Here is an 8,575-nt window from a genome sequence, read left to right on the forward strand (position 1 = left end):
AATATTGCCAAAGGTTATCTACAAATTCAATGCAATACCCATTAATATCCCAATACCATTCTTTAATGAAATAGAGGAAGCAATCCAGAAATTCATATGGAACAATAAAATACCTAGAATAGCAAAAACAATCCTAAGCAGAAAGAACGGTGCTGGAGGAATTACAATACCTAACTTCAAGCTGTATTATAAAGCTATAGTAATAAAAACAGCTTGGTATTGGCACCGGAACAGGCCTGAAGACCAATGGAACAGAATTGAAGACCCAGAAATGAACCCACAGAACTACGCCTACTTAATCTTTGATAAAGGAGCTAAAACAATAGTCTGGAAGAAAGATAGCCTCTTTAACAAATGGTGCTGGCAAAGCTAGTTCAACACATGCAACAAACATGAAAACACTAATTGAAGGAGTAGGAGAAACACTTGGGCTCCTTGGCACAGGACGGAACTTCTTAACAAAGACCCAGAAAGGCTACAAATCAAAGAAAGGTTGGACAAATGGGACTGCATCAAATTGCAGAGCTTCTGCACTGCAAAGGACATAGCTCGCAAGATAAACAGAAAGCCCACAGATTGGGAGATCTTTACTGGTCATTCAACGGACAAAGGCCTCATATCTAAAATATATGCAGAACTAAAAAAATTACCTTCCTCCAAAACAAAACCGCAAAGAATCAATAGCCCCCTCATCAAGTGGGCTAGAGACTTAAAAAGAGACTTCTCTGATAAGGAAATGAGAATGGCCAAGAGACATATGAAAAAGTGCTCTACATCACTGGCCATAAAAGAAATGCAAATCAAAACAACATTGAGATTCCATCTCACCCCAGTAAGAATGTCTTATATCAAGAAAACTAACAATAACAACTGTTGGAGGGGATGTGGCCAAAAGGGAACCCTACTCCATTGTTGGTGGGAATGTAAACTGGTTCAGCCACTCTGGCAAGCGGTATGGAGATTCCTCTGAAGGCTAAATAGAGAACTCCCCTATGACCCAGCAGCCCCACTGTTGGGTATCTATCCAAAAGACCACAAACATAATCACACTAAAGCCACCAGCACAACAATGTTCACGGCAGCACAATTGTCATAGCTGGAATCTGGAACCAACCCAGATGCCCCTCAGTAAAAGAATGGATCGGGAAAATGTGGTACATATATACAATGGAATTTTATGCCTCTATCAGAAATAATGACATTGCCCCCATTTGTAAAGAAATGGAAGGACCTGGAAAAGGTTATACTAAGTGAAGTGAGCCAGACCCAAAGAAACATGGACTCTATGGTCTCCCTTATAGGGAATAATTAACACAGGTTTAGGCAAGCCACAGCAGAGGATCACAGGAGCCCAATAGCTATACCCTTATGAACACATAATACTAAGTGAAATGAACTCTATGTTATGGAAATGATTGTTGTAACTACTTTCAACGTGCCATATGTAATTGTAGCCTCTATTAATGATGATCTTCTTGTATCATCTTCCTGTGGTTGTACCTACACTTTCTCTGTATCTTATCTGAGTATATGGGAAACCGGGTATACTGGTATTAGAACTAGGAAATTGGAAGGGAATACCAAAATTGAGAGACACAGGGTAAAAAAAGACAAACAACTACAAAAGCAATACTTGCAAAACTGTTTGGTGTAAATGAACTGAACAACTCATGGTGGGGGGGAGGGAAAGGGGCTCCGGAGGGGGAGGGGGGAATGAGCGATGAGGTAACAAACAGTACAAGAAATGTATTCAATGCCTAATGTATGAAACTGTAACCTCTCTGTAATTCAGTTTGATAATAAATAAATAAATAAATAAATAAATATATATATATATATATATATATAAATTATGAAGTAGTTCCCAAACAAGAAATAGAAACAAAACTCTGGTATTCTTTAATGTGTTTTGAAATTATGCTATAAATACTGAGGGCATCTCCAAAAGAGCAATACTATAAAACATGAGTTATAAAAGTCTATAATTAGTATTCTACTATGACTTCTGAAAGTCAAAAGTGTATTACAGTTATTTTAACTTTTAGAGGAAAATACAAATTAGATGAAGATTTTAATATTAAAACAAAGTAACTATATTGTTTTTATTGTTTTCTAAAACAAATGAAAACAAATATTTTGTGCACATTAGTGTGATGTTCCTTTTCTCCCAATAACCTATTATTAAGCTAGGTAAATACCACAACAAATGTCATTTTCTAAAAGGAACTACATCATAGGAGCAAATCTTTTAAAACTGAAATTTTGTTTCTTACTGGGAAGTATTTATGTATTATTTTCCTTTGTTTCATAAAGCAAAGTTCACTTTAAATATCTCCTTTGTTATAGTAAATTGTGGAACAAAATTTAGATTCTGTAGCCTAAGAATTTTGTGCAAATGTAAGCTTTCTTTTCCTGGTCTGTCAGCAACACAAAGATATTATTAGCTACTTAGGAACTCAAAAATACCCCACAATATTCCACTAAGATAGATTTCTTTTTAAAAAAAAAACTTTTAGGCTTGGTCCAAATGAATAAGGAGGCAGAATTAAAAGCTCATGTCAAGAAGTCAGGAGAGAAAACACAGATGCCTTGGGAAATACCTGGATTATTATCACAAAAATTTAGATGTGGACTCTATGTATTAGTGTTGCTCAGTGAACAGAAACCACATTTTCAAAAAGTATTTTCTCTCCTGAAATTAAGAAAACATTTAATTGATCACATATTTACATACAGAGACAAATGATAAAATTTATAATTTAGCCACAACCTCTGACCAAAAGGTAATGAACTTGGTATAATTAGAAAAAAACAATTTTCATGATGTCAGTGAGCTAACCCTGATACCCATGTGATGACTTAAAAAGCAAAGACAGGAAGTCCCTGCGGCAGGCCTCCTTGTCACATCATGGTGACTCCCATGCATCGGCTCATAGCCCGGTGACAAGCTGAAGCAAATAAGCAACATGTAAGATGTCAGAAATGCTTGGAATTTGGACACTGGACTTATGAATGTACAGGTAAAAGAAAATATCTACATAGGCCTTCAAGAACAGCAGAACTAAAGAAAGCTTTAAAAGGAAAAGAAAATAGATTATTATTACAACAAAGAAACTAATGTAGAAAGAAAGAGCAAGAACAAAAGGTCAAAAAATGTAACTAGTTCCAGTAGCAACAGCAGTGACAGTTCAGACAGTGATTCTTCATCAGAGAGTGAAGAGACCTCTACCTCATCCTCCTCAGAGGACAGTGACACAGATGAAAGCTCCTCCTTTTCCTCCTCCTCAGACTCATCCACCACCTCCTCGTCCTCCTCCTCTGATTCAGACTCAGACTCCACTTCTTCCAGTAGCAGTAGCAGCACAGATAGCAGCTCTGAGGATGAGCCACCAAGTAAGAGGAAAAAGAAATAGAATTGTTCCTTCCATACTGGACAGATGGACTGAAAACCAGTGAGACTTTTGAAGGGGAATTTAGAAAACAGTCAACTAGATTAGCTGACCAAAATTTCTAGAGTTCAAAGGCTTCTAAGTGTTTCACAAAGAAAAGACACAGAGTATTAATAATGGATTATATGAAGAAAGATTTATTTTAAGGGGGATCTTTTTTTAAAAAAAAATCTCTAAGATGTAGCTCTAGAATTTGATCAAAGCTGAATACCAGTAAATCTGTTTTTGTGATGAAGTTTATTTTTTCCCCTGTGAAATAAACTCCATACTTTGTTAAATGTTATGGTATGTATGTGATGGGTTTCAGGATAATACATCAGAATATTTGGCAAGGTATTTTTATTTTTAATGCCTCTGGCTGTGTTTATTATGTTAAGATTTAATACATTGTCACTATAAGGAATTTTTCTACCATTAATAAATGTGTTCTCTGTTTACTTTTATGTTCAGAAAACTATTCTACTTTTTGTCCTGATTCAAGATCAAGGAACCTATTAATATATTTAGACCTTTTGAATGCTACAAGTCTCAAGTTGTTCTGTCTTATTATTAATTTCCTCTGGTTCCTGAGGTTCTTACTTAGAGTTACCCTTTTCTGAGAAATTCTAGTAGAACTAAAAAGGGACAAGAAAAATATGAATCTAAGGACTTTAATTTTGGTGCCTTTAAAAAGATGCAATGTATCAGAAGAGAAAGCAGCTATATAAAAGGCTAACCTAAGTAAAAATGCTATAAACATATTTATATATTAACATGCTGTAGAAAGGTACCATTCAGAAGGGAAAAAGGAGGTAATTTTTACAGAAAATTAGGGCAATGCTGGTTGTCTTTACCAAAAAAAAAAAAAAAAAGCAAAGACAGTAACAAGCGCTGACCCATGTAGAGAAATTGTGGTTGGCCTGTAAAATGAGGATACTGTGGAGCAGGTACTCTCAATACTGAACACAGGATTGCAACAGGATAGCAATTCCACTGGTCTAACTGTCACCAAGGAGGAATAGAAAAGATGAATCCCATCATACTAATGCCCCAAAATGGAAGCAACCCAAATATCAATGAGTGAATGAATAAAGAGGAAAAATCCATTTAATGCAATATTATTCAGGCCACAAAAACCACAGCAAGAAAGATGAAATGGATAAACTTTTTATATTGCAAGAGAATGTAAAGGAGAGGCTATGGACAGAGACAGTAACCTGGAGGTTGTGGGGCTGGTGGGTCAGAATGGAGAGGTTTGGGCAGCTGGCTAGTGGATACAGGATTTCTCTTTGGAGTGATGAAAATATTCTAAAATTAGTAGTGATTCACACACCACAAGTTCGGCCAAAAGCTGTACCTACAGCAAATTCATAAAGAAACAAGTAATTTATTTTTTAAAATTCATCCAATGAAAGTAGAAATTAAGAAACTAAAAACAACCCCAGAAATTAAAAAGAATGGACATGATTATCTATGACCTATGAAGCAGCAATAAAACAAACATGTTTTAAATGAACATTTTTTTCAAATTTTTAAATGAGCATTTTAAAATGCACAAATTTTTAACTTTAGGTTTCTTTCCTTTGTTTATCCAGGGACATAGATTACACTTTTCCTACCAGCTGGTGAAGAATTGAACCACTATAAATTCTTTTTCTGGACAAGGCCTAATGTGAATCACACTTGTCCTGATTGTTTCCTTGGTGATAAAATAGCAAAAACAGATATCCATCTGGTTTATCTATAGTTATAAGGGACACTGGAAAGATCTTTTGCTGAACCCACTTCTGGGCTTGTGTGCATATGGGGAGGTTAGGTGTCTCTCTGTAGTCCAAGTGGGTTTCAAGCCTGTATTTCCCCTGTCTCAGGCTTCCAAATGCTACCATGTTGCAGGCATGTGCCGCCACACCCAGCTCATTTTCTGAAAGTACATACAGAGTGCGAGGCTTTGGTCTATCTGGCACTTGTTAGTGTTGGAGACTATCAGAGGTAGTTCCAAAGCTGTCATGCCAATTTAAATGATTCCTACTTTTGGATGGCCAGTGTCATAATTTTGTGAGGCTGATGAAAGCCAGGTGCTTTCCCCCTTTGAGGAAAGCTAGCTATATCCTTGTGTGCCATCCAGTGGGAAAAGTCAGGGACCTCTCTGTGTACCATGTGGCACAGAAATAATCTCACAAGAGAGTGGAGCACTTCATCTGAATCACCATGCGGGAGTTCTTAAACGTACAAGGTTTTCTTTTGTATAAAACTTCACTTCGCTGAGCATTATTAGGAAAACTACAGGTGCAGGAGGAATGCTGCAGTTACACAAATAAACCATTAGATGGCGGTACCATTCCACTCACTGACAACCTGCCCATAGGCATCAGGAAATGGCCCCCGGCTCGTGGAAATCCATCTTCCCTGGAAAGTTGGGGGGGCGGGGGGCGGTGGTTATGCAGTACTTCCTCTTTGTCTTGTTTTATATTTTAAAGTAGTGGTTTCAGGGTGCCACTGATGGCAATATAAACCCATTTCTTAGACCAATCGGTATTTTTCAAGATTAACAATGGTGCAGATCTGAAAGACTTCCAATCTCAAGATTGGCTGGGAATCTAAGGGGTTCTGAAGCTCAAAGAGCTTCCCTTGAATGCAAGGAAATGAATGTTCTCAATCACTATGCCCAGGTCTAGCTAATGTTGTTTCAAATTTACAAGAGTTACAAGTCAAAGTTATTGGGATGAGCTGGGTTGGTCTGCATGGTGGAAGGATGGAGGCAGGCTATAAATGCTGTTCTTAGTGACCAACAGTTACAAGGAGTGTGCAATCCCTTTCCAGTGCCAGTTGTTTCTAAGAAACCATTAAACTGAAGTAAGAACCCAGTGACAATGCAGGGATGAAAAGAGTCCCTGCCCACATAGGCTGACACAAGCCCTCTGCTGTGCAATCCAAGTTATCTAGCTATGAAAGTGACCCTGGATAGCACAAGGGCACCAGAGCACACAGAATACCCCACAGGAAGGTCTGGGGTACATGAGTAGCCACCAAAAGCTTATTTTTCAGGTTTGGCTGTAGAATTTGTGGAGGTGATGAGGGGCAGGTGGGCTGGCAAGCTAGGGCAGAGCTGAGTTACAAGGAACTCTAGGCAGATTGAGGGACTGGAGCCTTTCTTAGAGATGCTGGCCAGCCACATGTTGGGTAATTGTATACCCTGTTGCTTCTACCCTAAAGATAGTGATTTCCTCCTTTGCATCTAAGGAAGTCTGTTTTTAAATTTTTTTTAATGCTATACAGGTTCTGAAAGCCAAGAAATTATAAACCTTGTTAGAAAAAAAAAATAGCAGATCCCTGACCTTTCTCTCCTCCCGTCTGTCTTCTCACTTTCCAGATACAACCACATTGGTTGTTTTCATTTATTTTTTATTTTGTGCAAGCCAACCTCTATATTACTACATAACACCCTCTACTATGAAGCTCTTGATTTACCAGCCTTAGGAATTGTCTATTAAATCCTCACTCTGAAATATGAAGATTTAGTTCTCTTTAGCACCTCCCTTACCCACCTCCACAGTTTTCCTCTCCCAACATCCCAGTAGACTTGGATCATCATTTTTTTGTTAGGCTTGTGCTCAGTGTTTACATAATTATGACTACATTCACAGCATGCCCATGTAGAAAGGCACGATTGCATCACCTTTCTCTTACAACTTTTAATTTTCCCTGGTGTTAATAATTGTCTTAATTCTTCATCTGCACAGATGTCTGCTCACCTACCATTGTTTTCTACTTGTATAATCTTCTTTGTTTGTAAATTTCCTCACTATGTCATTATGAACATCAGATACTCCATCAGTTTAATCTTCTTGGGAACATTCTAGACGCCCTCACTCCTTTCTCTCTAATTTGCACTGCTTGCTGTGAGCACCCGCTGAGTAGCAGCTGACCCAAGTCCTTTTCCTTCTTGTTCTAGAATTTTTCTCTTCCTAACCTGTGCTTACATTCTTATTTTTTGGATACCACTGTTGTCTTTTTCACCCAAGGCTGGTGCTCTACTATTTGAGCCACACTGCCACTGTTGGCTTTTTACTGAGTCATTGAAGATATAAGAGCCTCTTGGGTTTGTCTGCCTGTGCTAGCTTCAAAATGAAATCCTCAAAACAGCCCCTTGAGTAGCTAGGATTGTAGATGTGAGCCACCAACATCTGGCTCTATGTCTTCTTGTCTTTCATTGTTCCTTCTCTCTGCAGGACTACATCTACAGAGCATAAACGGGAGATAAACAGTAAAAAAGGGGGGGGGGAAACTTTGCAACCTAAGAATATGCTGAATTCTACCCTGACATTTGATTGACAGGTAGCCATGAATAGAATCCTAGATTACAGGTGATTTTCCACTCAGAATCTTGAACCATTGTTCCATGTCTCTTGGTTCCTGGTACTATTACCAATGGATTCGTCGTGACTAAAGACAGTTAAGCATGTCTGATGCTATTTCGATTTTTGATCCTTGTAAGTGATCTTACTGCAAACATTTTGGAAGCTTTTTCTCTGTCCTTGCTGTTATGAAATTTTACAATGACACCTTTAGATGTAAAGCTGTGGTCTTTGAAAGCATCCAGCCACTTTGTATACCCTTATAATCTAGGTATGAGTGACCTTCAGGTCAAGGAAAGTTCAAGAAACTTTGGGCCATTCTCCCTTTTCTGATTCTCACATATTCCTGGGACTGTTTGCTCTAATTACATATTGTTTCTTTACTGTTTTCCCATCTCTTTGTATTTTTTTTTCTGTGAGAAATTTCTTCCAATTATCTTCCAGACATGTGTGAGTTTTCACGCTTTTTATTTCAGTGGGAGCTGTAAATGTGGGGCATTGTATGGGCATTGTCCTACTTCATAGAGCATCTTGATTTTTGTTTCACTAATAAAATTATTCTTGCAAAAATATAGACTAAACATACACTTTTGTGGGCATCCATCAAGTCTTTTCTCTTGAATTACACATTTTCCTAACGAATTATACAGATTCCTTAATGACACAAAAGCTTTCACTATTGTCCTAGAGGAAATGAACCAGGTATTAAAGTTTTGGCTTTAGTGTGACATAGAGGAAAAGGGCAGCCCTGGGTGCACACTGGGGTGAGGATGGTAGGGGAAGAAGGCATGG

General features: G+C 37.9%; 1 pseudogene; it reads left to right on the forward strand.

Annotated features, from left to right (window-relative positions):
- The first annotated feature begins 2,908 nt into the window (after positions 1-2,908).
- LOC125359291 lies at positions 2,909-3,892 on the forward strand (annotated as a pseudogene).
- Positions 3,893-8,575: the final 4,683 nt, after the last annotated feature.

The sequence above is a fragment of the Perognathus longimembris genome, chromosome 11 (assembly GCF_023159225.1).
Source record: "Perognathus longimembris pacificus isolate PPM17 chromosome 11, ASM2315922v1, whole genome shotgun sequence".
Taxonomy (NCBI): domain Eukaryota; kingdom Metazoa; phylum Chordata; class Mammalia; order Rodentia; family Heteromyidae; genus Perognathus; species Perognathus longimembris.